The sequence below is a fragment of the Xenopus laevis genome, chromosome 5S (genome assembly GCF_017654675.1).
Source record: "Xenopus laevis strain J_2021 chromosome 5S, Xenopus_laevis_v10.1, whole genome shotgun sequence".
NCBI classification, from domain to species: domain Eukaryota; kingdom Metazoa; phylum Chordata; class Amphibia; order Anura; family Pipidae; genus Xenopus; species Xenopus laevis.
Genome location: NC_054380.1, coordinates 21,469,573 through 21,491,551, shown reverse-complemented (window position 1 = coordinate 21,491,551; position 21,979 = coordinate 21,469,573). Strand labels below are relative to the sequence as shown.

The window sequence follows — 21,979 nt, the reverse complement described above, 5'->3', positions numbered from 1 at the left end:
GGTTTATAAAATACAAGAGATCACTCTTTGCGGTGGAAGAGCAGTCTGTACCTGGGTTAATAAGCCTTTGAAGTCTTTTACTATGTTTTTAGTTGAAAAGGTTTCTATTCCATTACTGGTTTTCCAGATGTGACGGGCAACTCGGTTGAACATTCGATGGGCCACAGATATGACTTTCCATCCATGTTCCTTTACCCATATAAATTCTATTTTTATGATTGCTTTGAGTCTTATGGATATTGCACTTGCAATAGTGTGAAAGTGGAAAAAAAATTGGTTTTAGTGATGGGAGACTTTCTCCCACGAAATTCGCTAAATGACGAAAAATTAGCGAAACACAAATTTTGGACAACAATTCCGACGCCCATTAAAGTCAATGGGCACCTAGAATTGTCGCCGGTGTCGAAAACTCGACCGTGAATTTTCGCTACAATTTTATGAATTTATGAAATTTGCAGCGAATTCGCACCTGTCTAATAAATTCACCCATCACTAATCTCTTTCACACAAATCTGCATGTAACTGACCTAAATCAGATCCCTTTCTCAATCAATTTAGGATCTCTGGTGTTCGAGCATTCTGGATAACAGGTCCAGCAATTTATTTTGGTATATTTCCAGGTGAATGGGTTCCGGAGTAACGTCCCTTCTTGTATTGGTGGGTCCCGGTCAGAAGGTAGTGGCTCTAGGTAGGGTGATGAGTTGGGTGGAGGGTGTGGGTCAGGTTAGGGGTCAGCAGGTTTGGGTCGGACATATGTCCTTCTGATTGGAGCTGTGCAGGACTCCATTTTAAACAATGCAGTAATAGGACAAACAGGGAAACGTCCCAATAACTAGCACACTGTAATACAGACCAACAGAACCGCACCAGTTCAGTAAAAAATTTTATGACCACAAAAATATATGTTGCAGCTGGGATCATAAATTAGCAGCGTTTTGTGCCCCTTCATCAAAACAAACCAGAGTAATAAACAGGGAACTGATAATAAGGGATGTGGTGTCCGCTATTTGGAGACAAATACTAAGGGGCAGATTTATCAAAGGTCGAGATGAAATTTTGAATGACAAAAATTCGAATTTCAAGCTATTTTTTGTGTACTTCGACTAGGGAATAGTCCAAATTCGATTCAAATTTGAAAAAAATTTGAATATTGAAATTTATCATGTACTGTATCTTTAAAAATTCGACTTCGACCATTGGCCATATAAAACCTGCCGAATTGCGCTTTTAGCCTATGGGGAACTCCTAATACCTATTTGGAGTCAATTGGTGGACTGTGAAAAATCTTTTTTGGGAAAAACATTGAATTGAATTCGATCGAATGCGTATGATTCGAATTCAGACCTAATTGATCAAAAACGGACCTATTCGACTGAAAAAAAACTTTGGCTTAATTTAGGTTGATCTTTTTGAATTCGAATTTTGAAGTTTTTTCAATTTGAAATTTGACCCTTGAAGGGGACGCAAGTCAGGAAGGGATGTGGGTGGAGTCAGGCAGAAGCGAGATGTGGGCGGGGCCCCTCTGAAGATTTTTTTTGCAAGGGGACCGGCGCTCTCTAGTTACACCACTGGGACAACCTGTTTGTGAAAAGTGCTACACTTTAGGCGCCTGACTTTCTGATAAATGTTGAGCAGCCAAATGTGACATTGCCCTGTTTCAATAACTTATGGATTGTATAGTATGGCCTCCTTAGAGTCCAACATCTGAAGATGCAGATCATGCAGCTGGTCTAGGGCAATATATATATATATAGTGAATAAAGTACCCCCTTTTGTAAAATATAGGGATATTATAAGTTACCGAGGAGTTTCATGACCATATAAAAACACGAGGCCGAAGGTCGAGTGTTTTTATACAGGTCATGGAACTCCGAGGTAACTTCTAATATCCTCATATTTTACAACTGGGGGTACTTTATTTATTATAATACACAAATTTCAATGAGTCATGTGACAGAAATGACATCAGAACTCACCGTTTATAAGGATATAATTTACAGGATATTCATGGCTTTTGTGTATTATATATATATATATACTGTCGGTTCAGTGGACGCACTCCTTCCGGATTTGTTTCAATCGATGTTGGTGCGTTGGTCAAAGTGTAATACAATTCAGTATGCAGGACCCGCACTCGTTCAAATTCAGTGAAATAAAAGTGTCTTTATTCACAGGTTCATTTTCCAACGTTTCGGTCCTCACTGGGACCTTTTTCAAGGTCCCAGTGAGGACCGAAACGTTGGAAAATGAACCTGTGAATAAAGACACTTTTATTTCACTGAATTTGAACGAGTGCGGGTCCTGCTTACTGAATTATATATATATATATATATATATATATATATATATATATATATATATATATATATATATATATATACACATATTATATATACAGGTATGGGATCCGTTATCTGGAAATACGTTAATCCAAAGCTCAGAATTCTGGGAGATCCATCGCATCAAGATTCTGTTTTATCCAAAACAATCCACCTTTTTAAAAATGATTTCCCTTTCCTCTGTAATAATAAAACAGTACAGGTATGGGATCTGTTATCCAGAAACCTGTTACCCATAAAGCTCTAAATTAATGGAAGGTGGTTTCCAATAGACTGCATTTTATCCAAATAATCCTCATTTTTTTAAAATTATTTACTTTTCTGTGTAATAATAAAACAGTAGATTGTACTTGATCCCAACTAAGATATAATTAATCCTTATTAGAAGCAACACCAGCCTACTGGGTTTATTTAATGTTTACATGATTTTCTAGTAGACTTAAGGTATGAAGATCCAAATTACACAACGGTCTTGTAAGACAGATCTTCCTCTGTTCTTACCTCCCGGAGTGTCTCTGCTCGTCTCAAGGGAACAGGCGCCCGATGCTGACGTCATCTAAAGTTAATGGACGCCAGCGTCACGTCAGGACGCCCACGTTTTGACCCAGAGCGTCATTACGTCATCTTTGGGTGTGGAATTCAAACATTGGCACCAAATCTCTAATAAAAACCCCAATCGCCATTTTTAAAGTGTCAAAGTTAGGCTTAAGTTTACCTGCTCAAGCGTATTCCTGTTATTTGAAATCCTGGTTTTGACTTTGATTTTTTGACTACGATTATTGCCACCTGCCTTGAACCCTTTGCCTGACTCCGACTACGCTTCCTCTTTATCCCTGCCATTCCTCGTTTACGTTCTTGCTACGCACTTCCTTGTTGCTTTCCGCAGCAGAAAGCCTGGGCCCCAACCAAAGGCACCGTTCATTACACATGGTTCCTAATAACGAGATCATTACAGATCTCTTATCCACAGTGATGGGTGAATTTATTTGCCAGGTGCGAATTCACGGCCAAACTTCGTTTTGCTGCCGGCGAATATATTAGAGAATTTTACGCAAAAATTTGCTGCGAAAATTAAACGGACGCCCATTGACTTCAATGTGCGTCAAATGTCACCAGCGACGAAATTCGTGTTTTGTGCATTTTTCACCCGTTTCGCAAATTTCGTGGGACAAATTCTCCAATGGCTGCTTATCCATAGAACCACAGGCCCTGAGCATTCTGGATAACATTTAACCTTTACATGATTTTCTAGTATGAAGAACCAAATTATGAAAAGATCCATTATCTGTAAAACCCCAGGGCCTGAGCATTCCGGATAACTTTGGGGCAAAAGAGTTAACCCATATTTTAGAATCAGCAACCTTCACAAAAGCTCACTTTTATAAGACTTATAAATAATGCTGGGAAACCCAATACATGGATTTTACACCAGTGTTACAGTCCTTCATTGGGAATGGCATGAAGCTCTTTAATATCAGTCTTGTGTCTGCTCTACACTTTTCATGGGTCACTCGCCATGTGCCATTGCTGATTACTTCTTTGAAGTGCCACATGCCAGTCGAAATAAAGCGGTTATTTAATAGCTCACGGGAGAATAAATGTTCTTTATTTGAGCATGCATGTGCTTTAAATGAAATTCTTACCCCCAATCTCAGTAGTTGCATGACTTCTCTGTGCTGTAGCCTCCAGCGAATAGTGTTGATAAAGGAATTAAAGGGGAGTTAAAAGCAAAGAATTCCTCTTACTGCTACCAGTGTAGGAATGTGTCTCCTTGAGGGACTGTGAATGTCAGGGATAACCCTGTTGGTCAACATATAGTTATGCATGCTATTAATATTATTATTATACATTAATTTATTATATTCATTGGAGTCTATTTATCCAAAGCTGAAAAATGTATTTTTCCTTTCCCCGTCAGTGTTGCAGCAAAATAATATAATTTTATTTACACAATTTATATATATATAAAAAAAGCATTGCTCGGTATCTTTTTTTCAGATAACAGATCTTTCTGTAATTTGGATCGTCATACCTTAAGTCGAATAGAAAATCATGTAAACATGAAATAAACCCAATAGGCTGGTTTTGCCTCCAATAAGGATTTCTTATATTTTAATTGGGATCAAGTACAAGATACTGTTTTATTATAACACAGAAAAGGGAAATCCTTTTTAGAAATTTAGATTATTTGGATAAAATGGAGTCTATGGGAGAAGGCCTTTCTGTAATTTTGAGCTTTCTGGATAATGGGTTTGCCCATACCTGTAATAAAAAGTAGCAATAATAACATATTATTGTAGGATTTAAGATGGGATCAGTGACCTCCCATTTGAAAGCTGGAAAGAGTCAGAAGAAGAAGGCAAATAATTAGGGATGCACCGAATCCAGGATTCGGCCTTTTTCAGCAGGATTCGGATTCGGTCGAATCCTTCTGCCCGGCCGAACCAAATCCAAATCCTAATTAACATATACAAATTAGGGGCGGGGAGGGAAATTGCGTGACTTTTTGTCAGAAAACAAGGAAGTAAAAAATGTTTTCCCCTTCCCACCCCTAATTTGCATATGCAAATTAGGGTTCGGATTCGGTTCGGTATTCGGTCGAATCTTTTGTGAAGGATTCGGTGGTTTGGCCGAATCCAAAAAAAGTGGATTCGGTGCATCCCTACAAATAATTCTGTAACTATAAAAAAGAAAAAACGAAGACCAATTTAAACGTTGCTTAGCGTTAGCCAGTCTATAACATACTAAAAGTTAACGTAAAGGTGAACCAACCCTTTAAATTGAATGTAATTGACAAGGTCATATGATGCCAAAGTACAGTCTGGGAAATCATCAGAAAACTATGAATGTATTTTATTCCAATATTTACTGAAGGTATAGACTCTCTTTGGATATGAAAGAGCCGGTAGCCAATTATTTGGCTTTATTTTTTTATCGTGCCAACTGAAAACCACTTTTTCTGAAATTCCTTATAAACTCTGGAGCTTGGGTAGACAGGAAAGTGCTGCGTTCATGCTCCGCTGGGATTCCAACATTCACATGGCTGCTATTTGCTTCTCTCGTTGAGTGATGTGAGAATCCTTGTCGGGACACAGACGCGGCGGTGCAGTTGTTTGCAGGTGTTGTGAGGTTACACTGCTGATGTGATATTTAGAAACCATCAAAACAAGTTGTGTTCCCGGATCAGATGTCACTTCCTGGGAATGAGTCACCGCTTATAATACTTGTATGAAGGAGCAAAACTCAAAATGTTTTATCATCTTAAAATATCTCATTTTCTGGTATTGCATGTTTTAAAGCTGCAGTGGGTTTGTTACCATTTGTCTTACTAAGTATTCTTATCTAGATCTTTCTGCTAATTATACCTGTTAATAGCTCTGCATCCCACAGGGACGTTTTTATAGGAGTTCAGTATACTGTATTATACAGATAGATAGAATCTCAGCTGCCATAAAGCAAGGCAGGACTGTTGTTTACAATGGGGATCGGATAGGATCTGTGCAGCCACTGGGACAGAATGCTCTGTTATACAGATAGATAGAATCTCAGCCAGTGTCGGACTGGCCCACCGGGATACCAGGAAAACTCCTGGTGGGCCCAGGTGTCAGTGGGACCTCTTGCTTCTAAACATTTGGTCTATTTCATGGTCATTCTATATTTCTTTATGGGAAAGAGGCTTAATAATGGAAGAATAGTATGTTGAGAAAGAAGACTTGGAGAATAAAGAGGTTGAGTGAGGAGAGGAGGTATAATAGTTTGGAAAGTGGACCCTCAGCTTAAGGTTTTCTGGTGGGCCCCTGGCATCCCAGTCCGACACTGATCTCAGCCATAAAGCAGGACAGGACTGTGAAGGGTTAACATGCCTACCCTTCAGACTGCTGCTTACAATAGGGATATAAGATCGGTGCAGTCACTGGACAGAATGCTCTGTTGTACACATAGCTAGAATCTCAGCCATAAAGCAGGGCAGGACTGCTGCTTTTGTGTGTCTTCTATCCATTTAATCTCCTTTATACAAGCACAAAATTGCTTTCAGGCACATATAGGGGCAAATTCACTAAGCGCCGAAGCACCTAACGCTAGCGTCAATTCGCTAGCGTTGGGCATTTTCGTTACTTCGCAAATTCACTAACGAACGCTGTCGTAATTTCGCTAGTGATACTTTGCACCCATTACGCCTGGCGAATTTGCGCAACGGACGTAACTACGCAAATTCACTAACGCGCGCATTGAACTGAACGCTACCTTTCACGCTAGACTTCCTTCGCCACCTCAGACCAGGCGAAGCGCAATAGAGTAGATAGGGATTGCTTCAAAAAAAGTTCAAATTTTTTCTATGTCCCAAAAAACGCTGGCATTTTTTCTATGTTATGGGTGATAGGCTGAAAAAGATCGAAAAAATTTTTGGGGCTCCCCTCCTTTCCCCCTACATTTCCTAACTCATGGCAACTTAACTATACAGTGGGCACATGTGTAGGGCAAAATAAAAATTTTATTTGATGTATTGAAGGTTTCCCAGGCATTTGTAGTGCTGCTACATATTCCTCCATTGAAATTTGAATTTGGCGCCGTATGCAAATTAAACATCGCTAGCGTAACTTCGCTTCGCTTAGCGAATCAATGCTAGCGCAACTTCGCAACCTTACGCTACCCCTGACCGCAACTTTGGATTTTAGTGAATTTGCAGAGCGCTGGCGAAACTACACCCCTGGCGAAGTGTGGCGAAGCGCGTCGAAGTTACGCCTGGCGCAACTACGAATCTTAGTGAATTTGCCCCATAGTTTTTACATTGTGTTTTTTTTTGTCATATATAGTACATCCTACCTAACCTGATGTCTCCTCCTTTCTCCTCCTTCTTCCAGACTATTCTAAAAGGCACACTGGGCAGTGTGGTTGAAAAGTGCGTGAGCTTTCTGGGAGAGTTTTCTGTAATCACCTTACACAAGTTTTGGGATCATTATTAAAACTGCCAGTTGCTTGACAGTTTCCTTGCTTGAGTATGTGTCATCAAACTAGGTTACTATATTTCATTTTACCCATCAGTCTTGGTTTCAGCAGTGCAAGTGTTAAAGCACAGGGAAGGTTTTTGTGTTACTCAATTCAACAGATAATCATTCTGTTTATATTATCAATTGTTTTTCTTCTGTTTTGTTAAACAATATAAATGTTAAGCAAACATATAGATGCTGCTGTTGTTGGCAATTAGTCTGTTGTATTTATCCAACCATATCTGTTGAATGGAGCAGAAATGTGCATTTTAGTGATGATCTATAACCGAGCCAGATACATGGAGGTTTCGGATCTGTTATCCAGAAAGCTCAGAATTATGGAAAGTCCCCATTTTATCCAAAATAATCCTAATTTTTAAAAATAATTCCCTTTTTTCCCTGAAACAATAAAAAAGAACCTAGTACTTCATCCCAACTAAGATACAATTAATTCTTATTGGAAGCAAAACCAGCCTATAAAAAAATTAAACCAAATAATTGGCTACTGGCCCTTTCATTTCCAAAGAGAGGATATACCTTCAGTAAATATTGGGATTAAATACAGATTCATATTTTCCTGGTAATTTCCCAGACTGTACTTTGGCATCATATGACCTTGTCAATTACATACCATTTAAAGTTTTGGTTCCCCTTTAAGTTAACTTTTAGTATGTTATAGAATGGCTAACTCTAAGCAACATTTAAATTGGTCTTCATTTTTTCTGAATTATTTGCCTTCTTCTTCTGACTCTTTCCAGCTTTCAAATAGGAGTCACCCCATCTCAAATCCTAGAAATGTATTACTATTGCTACTTTTTATTACAGGTATGGGATCAGTTATCTGGAAGCCCAGTATCCAGAAAGCTCCCAATTACCGAAAGGCCATCTCCAATAGACCCCATTTTATCCAAATAATCTAAATTATTAAAAATGATTTCCTTTTTCTCTGCAATAATTAAACAGTAGCTTGTACTTGATCCCAACTAAGGTATAATTAATCCTTATTGGAAGCAAAACCAGCCTATTGGGTTTATTTAATGTTTACATGATTTTCTAGTAGACTTAAGGTATGAAGATCCAAATTACAGAAAGATCCATTATCAATAAAACCCCAGGTCTTGAGCATTCTGGATAACAGGTCCCATACCTGTATATGAAACATGTGGAAGATAACAACAACTAGAGTGACTAGAGTGTCATTGGATCTGATTCTGGTTTGTACATCTCCTTTAACCCCTGGTGTTGAAGAACAAACATGTCGTAGCTCTGAGCACACGGTGGCTGAAACCATTCCTTCCATACCTTATGTAGCATAAGTGGAAAAATAATATCTAAAAATCACTTGGGCTGGCTACTCTTTTCATAAAGTGTTTATATTTTAGGCAAATTGCTGGGCTGAATTCTGTAAGAGCCAAGAATATCATTGAATGGAGAGAGAGAAGAACGGCAGCTCAAGCTTGTCAAAGGTCTGGGTCCTAAATCCTTCCAACAATGTGCCGTCTCTATTAGAATTAACCAGGACTACGTCTGAAGCTTTTGCAGGTATTCCTTTACTCCTTTACCCCCATTTTTTTTGTATCAATGGATAACGTATGTTTGCTCTGTTAAAAATGATCACTCATGCAGTGTAAGAGACAGACTCGATCAAATGAGAAACTACATTAATTAAAATTAAATTCAATTAACTGTTAAAAAAAGGCGACTCAAGTAAACGAGGTGTATTGAGTTATGAGAAAAAGACAAAAAGAAAGGACTGATTTAGGGATTGGAGTGATGGGAGCTGCTGTGACTAACACCCAGATATCTAACGTCTCTCAAGAGAATTTGGGCAAAGGCGATTATTATTATTAAAACATATTCCACAGCATTGTACAATAGAAGGTACATACAAATGGCATACAAATACTCACCGACATAGGAAGTGGGCTCTACTCAGTAGACTTTACAAGTTAGTTGTGCATGAACATGTTAGAGACATTGTAAACTGGTGGCAGCTATAAAAAGAAGTGATTAGTCCTTTACCATGATGTCCATCCATTGGTCCTCAGGGTCAGACTGGGCCAGCAGGACACAGAGATAAACCCTGGCCCATTCCCCTGCAAGAACTTGCACTGCTCTACCCCCGATTCCCCAATCACAGCCGCAAGGGGGGTGGAGGCTGTTGGTGGTGGAAGAGTTCATAACTGGGTTGGGGCTCTTGAGGTGGTGGACACTTCAGTCCAACACTGCATTGGTTTTGACCTAGAAGAAGACAAAGAAGGAGGAGACGAAGAAGCCCACTTAAACTCCTATGTCGATGAGTATTTGTATGTCATTTGTATGTCTGTATACACCCTTCTATTGTACAGTGTTGTGGAATATGTTTTGGTAGTAATAATAATAATAATCCCCACTGCCCAAATTCTCTGAGAGACATCAGATATTTTTAAGGGCCATTTTTAAGGTTACCATGACTCTAGGAAAAAGATAATTTAATGATGGCCTTTTAGCTGTTGTTGATGTACCTTAACAGCAACTTCAGGATTGTAGTTTGAGCAACACTGATAAAAAAGCAATATTGTCTCCTTCTTGTCTTGCTGTACCTCCTGTCCCTTGCTCATTCTTCCTGACTGTTGAACTGTGGGACATTGATGCGCAGAGCCCTGGGTTGGCCCCTTTCTTCGGATGCCTAAAGATAATTTTTTCTGTGTGCACTACTAGAATCTCTGGCTTTGTGCATGCATGAGAGCAGCATTTATACAGCTTACATGTTCAACTAACAGGCTTGATTGCTGAGTTTGCTCCATTTTGGTTGGGGTGGAGACATTGGGGTGGAATCAAAGTCATTTAAATTGACATTTTCCAGTTCTCTCTTTAACCTGCTGAGCATAAGTCAGAGCCTTCAAGACTTTCCTGTTTACCAAAGTAAGAAAAATATATGTATATATGTAAGGATTCTTCAACATGTATGAAGGGTAAATTACATCTTTAGAAAAACAACATGGTGGTTTTAAACCTGTGCAACATGTGCTACACGAGAGAGGTTACTGTGGAGGGGAGTTAGAGTGATGCCAGAAATATGTAGGTGGGTTTATAGTGCCTTATTATATTGAATAATTTCTGTATTTGAAATAGGAAAGCACAAGAAGATGTGTTTGTTTGCTTATTTATCAGGGACCAACAGGGACCAACCAACTGGGAACCCCAGAGGAACAGACACAGCCAATCCCAGCAGCAGCTCATCTAAACAAGGCAAAAAGACAAATAAAACGGCTGCACACGTCTCCTTAAAGCTAAATCCTTTGGATCAAACTTGTATCCACCCTAAGTCATACAGTATAGCCATTAGGTAAGTAAAGAAGACAATGGTTCCGTGCCACATGATCTTTTATCTTCTCATCATTCACGTTGCCATGTCATGGATCAAAAGGGAACCCAGAACCATCTTCAATGTTACGTTTATGCCAGTGCCATAGATTCTACAGTGCGTAGTGCTTATAGGGTTGGGTTCTTATATCTTTACCTTTTTTACTTACACTGAGTGTAAACATGCAATTTGGCTTGGAAAGTAAAATCATTGTGACTCTAATATTCATTATTTAATCCGTACACTGACAGCTGCTCACACAGCCGATTAAAATTGTTTGTGCCCATTGAATGCGAGTGAGTTCTGCTCCATTGTCTCCCAAACAGATGGTTGTTGTTTTTATCTGCGCAAATACAGGTTCCTCTCGCATTGAAACAAATCCGTACATATTCGTTCCTTTTATCGACTCTGTTTGCTAACTCCAACGTGACTTTCTAAGAGAACGTTTTATTGCTGATTCCAAGGCTGGTGTCAGAAGCCAGGAAAGAAGGCAGGGTCTGTTCCAGGAATGGAAATAGAAGCAGTAGGGCTGATCAATAAAACATTAAAACTCTAAGGTGATGTTTAGTAAAGTGTCCTTGCCTGTTAAAAGAGTCGAATTTGACTCACGCAGCCACAGGTGACACTTTTATGAAGTGCCAGCTGTGAAGCTCGGGGCCTGGCACTGCAATTACCTATTTTTAGAACTATTTGGGGTGCCAGCATTTTAATTACTGAGGTGTGACCCTCGCTCCAGTGATTGGGAAATAGCAGCACCTCTGAGGTGTCTGTAATTCCATTTAACCTGGTGGCATCAGTACACAGAAACTGGAGCTGCTTTAGGAAGGAAAAAGAATACCATTTTCTACTTTGGGGTGCAAAAAATTAGGCACCCTCAAGTGATTGTATTTACTTACTTGACACCCCTATCAGAAAACCGCACCGGCTGAGGTTCGTCTAGCGAGTACTAGGGATGTAGCGAACTGCCGATTTGGTGTTCGCGAACAACGGCAAAAAATGCGAACGTTCGCGAACAGTTCGCGAACTTCGAACACCGCTAAAATCGTTCGATTCGAACGATCGAAGGATTTTAATCGTTCGATCGAAGGATTTTCATTCGAATCGAACGATCGAAGCCATTCGATCGAATGCTTTTCATTGGATCGAATGCTTACAATCGTTCGAACGAATGGAAATCGTTCGATTTTTAGCGGTCGAAGGAATTCGAATGGTCGAATGGTCGAACGATCGAACGCGAACTCAAACTGCGAACGTTCCCAAACGTTCGCGAACATTCGGCGGACGCGAACGGTCGAAGTTCGCGCGAACTAGTTCGCGGGCGAACAGTTCGCTACATCCCTAGCGAGTACAACGGAGTGATCCTCTTCCTGCTTCTTCAGGTCTTCTCGTGGCTGCGAATGCTCAGTAGAGAGAAAGCTGAACTTTAATGATAAACCTGGCTATTTCGCTCTATTGCGAATACGTCTGCCCCGGGAAAAAACCAAAGAAGCAGGAAAACGATCGCTCAGTGGTGTCTGCTGATAAGAGCACCAGCCCGGTATGTAAGGTAAGTAAAATGAGTCACTTGGGGGTGCCTAACTTTTGACACCCCAAGTGTAAAATGGTATAGTAGAACCCCCATTTTACGTTTTTCAGGGGACCAGAAAAAAATGGTGCAAAATCCAGGAAAATGTAAAATCAGGGAAATGTATTATGCATAAAATATAGGTACAACCACAAAACAAAAATGTAAAATGAGGGAAAACTTAAAATCAGGGCCTGGAAAATTGAGGTTTCACTGTATTCCTTCTCCTTTAATCAGCACTTTTATCTCTTTGGATTACTGCAGGAAATGCTTGAGTATTTTCTGGATGAAAACTATGGATAGACCAATGATATTACTTGTAGCAGAGATATTACTTTCTCCGCTGTTTCCTCAACCCCAAGCACATTGTGTTTTTAAAATATGTTTCCTCTAAATGACTAAAATAATCCCTAGAGTTAATATATTTCATTGTAAAGTTACTTTTTCATGTATAAGCTTCAGGGTTTTCGCGAGATCATTCCTTTTGTCCCAGACTTGAAAGACATCTGCGCCGTTAAGTCCATGTGATGAAGTTTATGGAGTGTAAAATTTTGGAAATGTCATAAAATCTGCACAAAGACTGGTATCTGTTTCTTGCTTCATCTCACACCACTTGTGAAGGCTTAAAAGACTCCGTCTTATTAATTCTTTATAGAGTTACACACACCTAACCAGGGTTATGGAAAACAGAGAAATGTTTTCAGACATGCAATACAATGTCTATGGGAGGAACCAGTGTATCTCTTGCTCAGGGTTTGTGCAGTGGTGCCATATAGAAAGAAGATTGGCAAGTACTCCATATACCACTCAAATAAATCCTGACTTTATTTCAGCAGCTTAAAATCATTGACATCCTGACGCGTTTCGTATCGAGAGATACATAGTCAAAGACATATCATATGTTATGATCAAACAGCCTTTTAAACATCAATTCAGGAAATCACATCATGTTGACATTTAGAACAACATATCTTTTAACCCTTTGATGCTTCCACAAATGATTTTTTAAAAACTCTTACACTCAAATTTACTAACCTCCGAAAATTCATCAGCGAAGGCTTCGCTCACAACGCAACACTTCGCCAGGTGTAGATTCGCCAGGACAACGCTAATCCACTAAAATCCGAAGTTGCGTCCAGGGCGCCGAACGCTGGCAAAGTTGCACTAGCATTACTGCGCTAAGCAAAGCGAGGTTGCGCTAGCATTGCCTAATTTGAATACGGAGGGAAGTTAGTTGAATGGACGTATATGTTGCAGCAAATACATTACACTACACAAGCCCAGGAAACCTTAATAAAGTAAAATAAAGTTGTTATATTGCCCTACACATGAGCCTACTGTTTCGTATATGTGCCATATGTTAGGAAATGTAGGGGGAAGCGGGTTACCCCAAAAAAATGTTACGCTCTTTTGTAGCCTATCACCCTGAAAAAAGGAAAAGACGCTTGTGTTTTTTGGGACTTGGAACATTTTTCAACTAAGTTTTGAGGAACTCCTATCTACTCTATTGCACTTCGCCTGGTCTGAGGTGGTGAAGGCAAGTCTTGTGCAAGAGGTAAGGTTCAGTAAAATCCGCATCTTAGTGAATTTGCGTAGTTACGTCCATTCACCAGAGCGAACATTAGCCAGGCGTTAGGGAGCGAAGTACCACTACAGTCTATCTCCTTCTCTAGCGAAGTTACGCCAGCGACCGTTAGTAAATCTTCCCCCTTTAGTGTAGGACATTATAACAACTCTATTGTATTTATTAAGGTTGTGTAATGTAATAGATTTGCTGCAAATTAGGCAAAGCTTTGATTGCCGAAGTAATGCTAGCGAGAATTCAACATCGTTCCGTGTCCTGGATGCAACTTCGCATATTAATGAATTAGCATTGTCCTAGCGAATTTACGCCTGGTGAATTGTTGTGATGGCTGTGAATCCGTTGCTGGCGAATTCCTGCCGGTTAGAGAATTTGCCCCATGGAGTACTTGCCAATCTTCTTTCTTTTGTTGCACTTTTCCTTCAGCCAGTGTTGGACTGGCCAGACCCCCTCTCCTGATATGTAAATTTTGGGGGGAAAAAGTTGTCGGCGCTCTGCATGCACACTGAGTGGCGCTTTCACACAGTCGTGCCAAGCTCGGCACGTCACAGTAGGGGGCCGGGGGGCCCTGAACCAGCAGTTCTGGTGGGTCCGGGCCCCCCAGTCCGACCCTGCTCCAGCTATGAGTTCGGGGCATTGCCCCCGGTCCCTCGATGTAATTGGTGAGTGCGATTCCTTTTCAAGTTATATACACTGTGAATTCATGAGTGGGGGGCTTGGGGTGTATACACCCAGGTCAAAAAGTGTGAGCATTTCTTTCAACTAAGGACGCTAACGTTTTTTTTACATATTTCGATTTATCATTGTCCTATGTATTATAGATATCGGTTTTATATTGTTAAGATTACAGTGGTGCCATATGTCATTGTGGAAAGAGGACACAGAATTGTGGGTGCTTGAATGCTATTCACAAAGATACTTTTCACCTATACATGCACCAAACAACTTATGCTCTGCACCAATGCACCCGTTTAGCCTGCGCTGATCGTACGAGATGCACAAGCACCTGGGCCGGTGCAGATTTCTGCTGATAGGAGCACCGGCGCGGGGTGTCAGGTAAGTCAATACAGTCACTTGGGGGTGCCTAACTTTTGCCACCCCCAAGTCAATACAGCCTTTCCAGATGCATAGGCAGCAGACTGAGCCCACTTATTAGGTCTCATTTGCTAATTTGCTTTGCTCTGATAAATCACGTATATTTTAATCACTGCATCAATATACATTGTGTTCCTCTAAATCGGGGTTTTAACGAATATATATCTATCCAGGGAGCTTAGTGTTTCACAGCTGCGTGTCTGACGCAGGATTTGCTTCTTTCCAACAGCCAATGCCAATGATACCAGAAGTCAGACAATAATAGTCCAGGTTAACAGGTTCATTCAACAAGAGGGGGCTGAAAGTGTTGCCCACAAACTTACACACGTTACAGCTAATTATCGACGGCCTCTGCCAGCCCCAAGGCTTTGATATCCGCACAGGTAAATGGCTGCTTCCCACTGATCTGAAACTGAGCAATAACCCAGAACTGAGAAATCTTTCTGTTCCACTTTATGATCAAAGTAAGGGAGATGTAGTTCCTGGATACTGTCAGCAGTTTATAGGTTAATGACTTTTTCAGGTGGGGCTTTAAAGAAACAAAACATCTTCCAGCAACTGTGTGAAGCCAATACCATAACTACTACACCAGCGCTTTACAGGGGCAGTATCCTCATTATAAAACCATTTTATCTATGCACAAAAATCTGCCGTAAGGACAAACGTAGGGGCAGATTTACTAAGGTTCAAAACTTTTTTTTAAAACTCATAAATTTGAATTTAAAACCATCAATTTGAATGTTAGATTTATTACATCTCGACCCTGGAAACAGATCAAATTCGACTATTTGCCACCTAAAACATGCCGAGGTTATGTACAAGTCAATGGCAGAGGACCGTTGAACCATTTGAAGATGTTAATTGCCTTCCTGACATTCGAGTTTTTTTTTTTTCAGAGGAAAACTCAATTCGAATTTGATTCTAATATTCAGATCGTTCGTATTCGATCGATGTTTGCGGATTTTCATAAATAACCTCCCATTCGAGTTGTGAGTACATTTGAATTTATTAGAGTTAAAAAAATTTACACAACTTCAAATGCCACCTTCGATAATCATAAATCGGCCCCTTAGTGTGTGAAAGCCTTAAAGGAAAAAAAAAATACCCCTCTGTTTGGCATGATAGGTATATTTTCCCTATTCTACATAAGCCCAACTGAATGAGATCATGTCAAAAAGGGGGGGGGGGGGCTTGAGTTATCCTTTAATGTTGGGAACAAAAAAATCTGTTTTATTATTGAAAGCACAAATATTTATTCTTTTTAAATTCTTCCCAATAATTAGTGGCTGTCAAGTGTTTGCATTGTAGGCAGTGCAAATGTGGGCCATTGCCCTTGTGAGTAAATCCTAATGCACAGCAGAGTGGGCCTCATTTTTAAAAGTATTCCATATATAAAGGGTGTGTTGGTGATGCTAATGGGGAGGAAAGGGAATTTTTATTTTGTTTTAGTACAGTATTATATTATGGGACCTGTTATCCAGAATGCTCGGGACCTGGGGTTTTCTAGATAAGGGATCTTTCCGTAATTTGGATCTTCATACCTTAAGTCTTCTAGAAAGTCATATAAATATTAAATAAACCCAATAGGCTGGTTTTACTTCCAATAAGGATTAATTATATATTAGCTGGGATCAAGTACAAGCTACTGTTTTATTATTACAGAGGAAAAATAAATCATTATTAAAAATCTGGATTATTTCGATTAAATAGGGGTCTATGGGTCTTTCCGTAATTCGGAGCTTTCTGGATAATGGTTTACCAGATAACAGATCCCAAACCTGTATCATGCACAAGCATAGCCAGCAACTAGTGAATTTGACCGGTTATGATTTGCTGAGAATTCGTGAAAAAAATCCAAAAAAATATGCCAAATGCATTGATATCAATGGGCCTTTTTCCGTGCAACATTTTTCAAACCAGGCAAATTTTTTTTACTATACATTAGAGTCAATGGGTATTTTTCTGCTGCAAAATATTTCACTCATCCCTACCAGCCACATACAGGTTTGAGATCCGTTACCTGGAAACCCGTTATCCAGAAATCTCCAAATTACAGAAAGGCTGTCTCCAAAAGATTCTAATAATAATCCGAATGTTCAAAAATGATTTCCTTTTTCTCTGTAATAATAAAACATAAAAATAAATTGGATTTATTTAATGTTTACTTGATTCTCTAGTAGACTTAAGGTATGAAGGTCCAAATTACGGAAAAATCCATTATCCGGAAAACCCCAGGTCCCAACCATTTGGCATAATGGGTCCCATACCTGTATAAACATGGTCAGGGATATAAGAAGAAAGTGCCAATGTACATTATGTATCTCCAAAAGTGATAACATGCACCTTTTTGTGTCTTCTCTTTCCTTCACTGCCGTGGGAAGCACATTGACCTCCAACTGGTGAACTGCAACTTCCTGTGTCCTACCGTGCCTTCCTGTGTCCTATTGTGGGAGTTGTAGTTTGCCTAAAATAATGCCATTTTTACCATTCTTCATTTTGCACATCCAGAACAATTTATATACAGGTATGGAATCCGTTACCCAGAAACCCATTATCCTGAATGCTCTGAAATACGGAAAGGCTGTCTCCCATAGACTCCATTTTATCGAAATAATCCAGATTTTAAAAAATGATTTCCTTTTTCTCTGTATTAATCAAACAGTAGCTTGTACTTGATCCCAACTAAGATATAATTAATCCTTATGGGAGGCAAAACCAGCCTATTGGGTTTATTTAATGTTAACGATTTTCTAGTAGACGTACGGTATGAAGATCCAAATTATGGAAAGATCATCTGGAAAACCCCATCTCTTGAGCATTCTGGATAACAGGTCCCATACCTGTATTTATATTTGTTACAGCAGAACTGTAAATCGCAGCTAAAATCCAAATGTATTCTGGTAGTTGTGCAGGTAGCTATGAATAACTGTCCCTAGTCTGCATTACATTCATTTTTCACTGGCCATTTATTATTACTTAATGAGAGGAATATTGCAGTCATACAGTCATTTGAGCAACGTATGCCATAGTCCAATTATTGAGAATTCAATGACTTCATTCATTCCGGCTCTGATGAATTGTATGAGTCATGTTGTACTTAAAGACTCTGGATAATAAAAAAGAGGAAAATCAGCATGTGATGGTGCAATGAAGAAAGAAAATCCGAAACTTCGGTGAGGTCCCAGTCACAGTGCATTGAAATGTTAGTGGCTGCCCTTAAACCGTTTTGTACTGTTAGCCAGGATATAAAAAGAAAGATACCCAAGGGGTCATGTGCTGTTGGTAGGTGCGAAATTGCACCATTAAAGCACAGTTTATGTAGTGCTTGCTGGGCACAGAGCTCATTGGGAGGGTTCAGTACAAAAGGAACAACACTTAGTAGCACTGACAAGTAAAGGAGAACTAAAGCTTAACTAAAGAAGTGGCTAGGAATGTTGTACATGATGTTTTGTGCTCCTTTCCCACCCAAGGCAACCACAGCCCTTTAACAGTAAAGATCTGTGTCTCCAAAGATGCCCCTGTAGCTCCCCATCTTCTTTTCTGCTGATTCACTGCACATGTTCTGTGCTGCTGTCACTTACTGAGCTTAGGGACCCACTCACAATATACAGTACACATAGAATAGAAATTTCACAATATAAGGCTGATTAGTAATTAATACAGATAATTACTACATGGCAGCAAAGAAACCAGTGCAATTAGCATCAGAATTTAATAATCAGCCCTGTAGAATCAGCTTATATTACAGGCCCACCTAATTTTCTGCTTGATAATTTGCGACGACCCCTAAACTGCTCAGAGCCCACTGAGCATGTGAGTGTTGCAGACACTTTTCCAAGTTTGAAGTCCTGAATCATTGCTGCTATTGAGAAGCTGAAACTTTAGGCTGGTGCAATAAGTTCAGCATATAAAATATGCCATTTTTAGCCACCTTCATTTTAATAATTTAGTTCTCCTTTAAAGGGAAGTCAACCTTAAAGTAAAAAAACATGCCTTATTAAAGAAAATTAAATTTTAAGCAACTTTCCAATATACATTTATAAAAAATGTTCAGCGCTTTTAATGTTATTTGAAAAAACAATTGCAGCGTTCACTTAAGTCCTGGATTCAATGATGAAAAGTCTTAGTTTCCCCAACAAAGACAGGTCTGTTAATCAGCTGCCTTATCTTAAAGGAACACCAAAAAAAATAAAGTGTTTTAAAGGAATGACAATATAATGTAGTGTTGCCGTGTACTGGTAAAACTGGTGTGTTTGCTTCAGATACGCTACTATATTTTCTATACACAAACTGCTTTGTAGTCATTAAAGTCAACTACAAGAGGTCCTCTGCACTCAACCCATTATCAATATATTTAAGACAGAGACATTTTGTGCATACAGCTACTGAAAAATGCCTTACCCTTTAAACAACACAGGGATTGTTTGTCCATATATTGCAATATATTTAAGCTGGCCAACTACGTCAAAGTCATCCCATATCTGGCCAGTCCTACGCTCAATTTTCATCTGATTCATTAAGAATTCTATTGCTTCATTATACATTTTACACAGGGACTAAGTTTTACCTGCAACTTACTTGCTGCTTTCAAAGTAAAACTCCCAAACTTGGCTGCCCTTTTATTAGACACCAGTGGGATCACCTGACTATAGCTGGGAGGGGTGGGAGCTACAACATAGAGCTGGTCACTGCTCCTGTATAACTATAACAAACAAGGGAAAGTTGGGCTCACCACAAATTTTTAAAAACATTAGACTGGGGTGCAATGAGGCTGTGACCACAAAATACATATAGACAAATACAAGAGTCCTCTGCACTCAACCCATTATCAATATATTTAAGACAGCGACATTTTGTGCAACTGCTACTGAAAAATGCCTTACCCTTTAAACAAAACAGGGATTGTTTGTCCATATATTGCAATATATTTAAGCTGGTCAACTACGTCAAAGTCATCCCATATCTGGCCAGTCCTACGCTTAATTTTCATCTGATTCATTAAGAATTCAATTGCTTAAATATACATTTTACACAGGGACTAAGTTTTACCTGCAACTTACTAGCTGCTTTCAAAGTAAACCTCCATACTTGGCTGCCCTTTTATTAGACACCAGTGGGATCACCTGACTATCGCTGGGAGGGGTGGGAGCTACAACATGGAGCTGGTCACTGCTTCTGTATAACTATAACAAACAAGGGAAAGTTGTGCTCACCACTATTTTTTAAAACCATTAGGCGGGGGTGCAATGAGGCTGTGACCACAAAATACATATAGTCAACTACAAGATTCCTCTGCACTCAACCCATTATCAATATATTTAAGACAGAGACATTTTGTGCATACTGCTACTAAAAAATGCCTTACCCTTTAAACAACACAGGGATTGTTTGTCCATATATTGCAATATATTTAAACTGGCCAACTAAGTCAAAGTCATCCCATATCTGGCCAGTCCTACGCTTAATTTTCATCTGATTCATTAAGAATTCAATTACTTAATTATACATTTTACACAGAGTCAGGTGATCCCACTGGTGTCTAATAAAAGGGCAGCCAAGTTTGGGAGTTTTACTTTGAAAGCAGCTAGTAAGTTGCAGGTAAAACTTAGTCCCTGTGTAAAATGTATAATTAAGTAATTGAATTCTTAATGAATCAGATGAAAATTAAGCGTAGGACTGGCCAGATATGGGATGACTTTTTACTTTTACTTTTTATTACTCATCTTTCTATTCAGACCTCTTCTATTCATATTCCAGTCACTCGTTCAAATCAATGTATGATTTCTAGGGTCATTTGGACCCTAGCAACCAGATTGCTGAAATTGCAAACTGGAGAGCTGCTGAATAAAAAGCTAAGTAACTCAAAACCACAAATAATAAACAATTAAAACCAATTGCATATTGTCTCAGAATATCATCCTCTACATCATACTAACAGTTAATTTAAAGGTGAACAACCCATTTAAAGTGGCCATACACCGGTCAATAAAAGCCACCAACAGAGTAAGTCAGTAACTTATTGGCCATTGTATTGTGACCCTCCGACGGGCTTCCCCGACCAATATCTGTCCGAAAATTGGTCAGATGGCAATCTTGCAGGTTAAAAAATCCCTTTGGATCGAGGACCGCATCAGTTTGTTCATGCTGTTCTCACACTGACTGCCTGCATTCCCCTAATTTTGATTCATTGGACCCTGGAGCTCGTATGAGCCTGATATCGCCTACTCAGGGTGGACAAATTGGGGCAAGATTAACTTGTTTGCTGACCTCTCTACATTCTTTCAACAGTCTAAAGCATCAGCACAGAGAATAGAAAGGGACAGAAACTGCTTTCAGTAGCAATACATGTACTAATAACATAAAAACCAGAGGAAATCTGTAATGAATGTTTATTGCAATGTTGCTTAGAATTTTTTTCTTTTATAAGGCAAAAATTATACATTTTTTGTGATGACATTTCCTTTAACTCTGCTAAAAAATCACTTAAACATTAAATAAAACCAACAATACTTTTTTTTGCCACCCCTAAAGATTTATATTTGAGTTGGGATCAAGTACCAGCTACTGTTTTATTACAGAGAAAAAGGAAATCATTTTTTAGACATTGAGTAAAATGGGAGACCATCAGATGGTAATTCAGTGCTTTCTGGATAATCGGTTTCTGGGTTAACGTATACTATACCTGTACAATCAACCCCACAAACGAGGAGCTTCCAAGTAAGGTGAAACCCAAGTACTCGGGTCCCGTGATATAGAATAATTTATAAACCCAAGTGCAATGCATTGTACATTGAATGGTGTTTTCAGCAATACATTCTGCTTTATTCTTGTTTCAAATCTAGGGTTGCCACCTTTCCAGTTTGCAAAAAACGGGCAGGGGGCGGGGCAGATGACTTCAGGGGCAGGCCAGTGATGTTGGGGGGCCCAATGATGGCGGGGAAGGAGCTGATGATGTCAGGCACAGGATTGATGATGGGCCGATCAGAGTTTGGTTGATCACCATGTCATTAACTGCAGTGTTCCTAATTTGGAAATCCAGACAGGCACTTTTCACCGGGACAGCCC

The 21,979-nt window shown here is 39.4% G+C and overlaps 1 pseudogene; it reads left to right on the top strand.

The window, feature by feature from the left end:
- Nucleotides 1-15,425, top strand: part of LOC108717392 — a 93,100-nt pseudogene extending 77,675 nt beyond the window's left edge.
- Nucleotides 15,426-21,979: the final 6,554 nt, after the last annotated feature.